General features: G+C 36.6%; 1 pseudogene; it reads right to left on the reverse strand.

Annotated features, from left to right (window-relative positions):
- Positions 1-2,789: 2,789 nt before the first annotated feature.
- Positions 2,790-2,887, reverse strand: LOC132302058 (small nucleolar RNA R71; annotated as a pseudogene).
- Between the last annotated feature and the right edge of the window lie 915 nt (positions 2,888-3,802).

The raw sequence follows: 3,802 nt of genomic DNA on the forward strand, positions 1-3,802 counted from the left end.
TGTTGTGCAGGAAATTCTGCAGATCAAGACGCGAACCTGGCAGCCTATGTTTACAAGGTCATAACATTTTCTACAGTTGGAATTTAAGGCTGAAATTGGTATAGTTGGAAAGCTTGTTTCGAGCTAGTCGTTTTAGACTAAAAAATCACTCAATTTGGACTTAAAATCAGGAAGTTATAATCCTTTAAAGTTCAGGTTGCTGTGATTCCAGAATTATGAAAAACAAGTAGCAGCCCATATTTTAAGCACAAAACACATAGAATTGATTCCTTAGAGGTAAAGGGTATGAGACTTAAGTAATCCTACCTCAAAGAAGCTTGAAACTCAGCTACCAACAATTTAAAGCAACTCTAAGAAGGAATTAAAGCCACCAACTTTGTAAAAAAAATTGAAGAACACTCCTTAAAATACAACTACTTCTTCTCCCTTTCAAGGCCCCTTTCAACAATCCCAAAATGACTATTTGATTATAAACTTGGTGTCAAAAGAATCCTCACAACCTATAGAACATTTTTCATTCACAAACCCCTCTCAAATTCTCATCACAAGAACTTCAAAATGACCTCAAAGAAATGTCTAAAAAGAGGGAAAAAGAAAGTGACGAACTTCTGCAAAAATATTTTTATGCATATCCTTCTATGAATTGCTATACAATATAATACAAAATGTATATGGTGCTGCCACACACAACACCCACATGTCAAACTCACCTTTGGTCAAAGACTAGACCAAAACAAATGCCTAAAATCCCTTCTAACTTTATCAAATTCACAATCATGCCATTTGCATGATAAAAGTCTACTTTTCCCTTTATAAAATAATCAAATACCATATATGCCATTTGTAAAACAAAAAGTCCATAATGCCCTTTATGAAATAAACAAATGACATTTAATTAAACTAAACTCATTTGCAACTTAAATCATAATTTTCGACAATAAAATAAAATGCATGTATGCCACCATGTCTGGAAAAAATGATAAAAATGCAAGTCCTCACAGTATGTTTCTAGATAGTTGTGTGTGTATAAATTGTGGTTTCATTGAATGGATTTTGGTTTCATTTGATAGGTTGTGCTTTATATATGAATTGGCTAAACAATCTATACTTATTTTTCATCCATGTCTAGTTTCAATTAATGTCACACACACACACACACACACACAAGTTACAATTCAATTTCCCCATTGATATACAATTGCTAGTCTAGTGAAGTCAAGTTTAGTGGTGAGCTCTAGTACCCCAAGTCCTCTCTTCTATATCTTTTTCTCTATTTTCTAAATTGTTACTTTTACTTGCTTTAATTTCAATTGCATTGTAGTTTAATCAACCAAACAAACCATCTCTTGATCACTCGACCTACTAACCCTATACATTGTTTTTATTGCAAGCACGCCTACAGTCCCTTGGGATGATCCCTACTCACCCTAGCTATATTTTTAGTTAGAGGTAGTAGTGGCTTTTATAAATTTAAAACTTGGCCATATTGCACACTCACACTCTTAGTGCATCTTTAAATGTTGGTGCCCGCGACGAACCACCAAGTTTTTAGCGCCGTTGCCGGGGATTGAATTGGCAACGCCGTATTTTAGAGACAAATAGGAATTAGTACTCTTTTGATCGGGTCTTTACTTTATTTTACTTTTGTTACTTATTGTGTTTGTTTTTGATTGGCTAGGTGCATTAAGCTAAAAGAGTCAAGTCAAGGGAATTAAAGAGCAAAGGAAGCAAGTAAGCCAAGTGAAGCTAAGCCAAAGCACAGAAAGGAGCTGAAATCTAAAAATTTGCAAAGCATAGCAAGGCTTAAAACTTGAAAGTATAATTCAAGTTGCTTAAGGACCCTTTGTGAGATCTTTCTAACTCAATCTTTAGTTAAATCGTCGGCCCGGGTGGTGGCAAGTTTTTTATTTCATAGATAAATCGTGAGCCCGCGTGGAGGCAATTTACTTTTCTTTGCATATTGTTTAAGTATGGGAGTATGGGATCAATGTATGTGGAGAATGTTTGTTAATTGATTTGTTATGGGGGCAAAGTGATTGTTATTACATTGTTATTTGTTTTGCTAGTGCATGCATGGTCGTAGGTCATTAAATCATATTCTTGTCCCTCCTAATTTACATCTTGAATCAGTTGTTCGTAATCCTAGGGAAATAGATGGTTCTCATCACTCAATTTCACCAATAAAGGAATTGAATGACGACCATGCGGAGGACCTTGGTCACATAGACCAACAAGGTATCCTCCACCCTAATGTGCATCATGAAAATATTTAAGTACCATTAGGTATGCCTAGACCATTCATTCCACCACAACAACAAGGCCAAATTCCATTGGGAATGCCTCCACCAATTTTTGCTCCACAACCTCCCATTATGCAAGGCAACCAAGGTGTTCGAGTAGTACCACCGATTGTGAATCTTCCCATTACTTTAAGAGACCATTATGTGCCGAATGAATACAATGCACCTATATACATTCAATTGCCCCCATCTAGAGCACATCACTGTGAGATTAAACCGCAAACCATTCAAATGCTTCCTAACTATCATGGACTTCCAAGTGAAAAACCTTATAATCATTTGGATGAGTTTCTTGAAGTGTGTTCCACCGTGAAATACACGGACATGCCAGAAGAAGTGTTAAGACTCAAAATTTTTCCTTTTACCCTTAAAGACAAGGCAAAATATTGGTTCAACAATCTTAGACCTTTTTCGATAACTTCTTCGGCATAAATGCAATAAGAGTTCTTGAAGAAGTACTATCCGGTTTCGAAGACCAACGCCATGAGAACTTCCATTCATGAATTTTCTCAATGGGATAGGGAAATTTTTCATGAGGTATGGGAAAGGTTTAATGACTTGCTTAGAAAGTGCCCACATCATGACATACGTAAGTGGCAACTAGTTCAATATTTCTTTGAAAGTTTACCGGATAATCACAAAGGTATGGTTGATGCATCTATGGGTGGTTCTTATCTTGACAAGCATGAAAATGATGTGTGGCAATTGTATGAAAGCATGAGTGAGAATTCAATACATAGATCTTTGTCCTCTAAAAATGGTAGAAATCTAGGTGGAAGGAAGAATGTTGGCTTATATCAAGTTGACAATTCCAATTGCATAGCCGCAGAGATGAAATCTTTGTCTCAAAGGTTTGATCAATTCTGGATCAGCCAAACTTCAACGAATCAAGTATCTTCCTCCCCTAATCATATTTATCATCGTGCATCTAATAAATCTTGCATGACTTGATTAAGTGTTTTACATTCTACTTCCAGTTGTCCCATGGACATGTGCCAAGTGAAAACCATGAGCAAGTTAATGCTACATTTGTTAACCAATGTAATAATCCCTATGGCACTCATTACAATTCAAGTTGGAGGAACCATCCAAACTTCTCTTGGAAAAGTCAAGGGGAAGGCTCAAACCCTCCCCAAGGTGGTTTTCAAGGAAAGTATGTTTCACCTCCAATGCAAAGCCAAGGTTCCCAAGGTTTTAGATCTTCTTTTCAATCATCACATAAAAATTAATTATCCAATTCTCATTTTCCTAACCAATCATCGTATTCTCAAGGAAATTCTAGGAGTCCCGCTTTTAAGGAGAAAGTGTTGACCGTTCTAGGCACTCTAGAGGTGAACACTAATTGCTTCATTCCCATTCCCAATCCATTGCTAAGCTAGACACCTAAATCAGGCAAATAGTTAATACTTTGTATGCTAGAGAGAAGGGGAAAATGCCTTCGAATGCCCCACCAAAACAACAATGTGTTGTGGAGACTCATTCCTCATCGGAAGGTCACACAA

Source organism: Cornus florida, unplaced genomic scaffold (assembly GCF_030987335.1).
Source record: "Cornus florida cultivar Cherokee Brave unplaced genomic scaffold, ASM3098733v1 CherokeeBrave_3.0.0_Hap2_Chr03, whole genome shotgun sequence".
In the NCBI taxonomy this organism is placed as follows: domain Eukaryota; kingdom Viridiplantae; phylum Streptophyta; class Magnoliopsida; order Cornales; family Cornaceae; genus Cornus; species Cornus florida.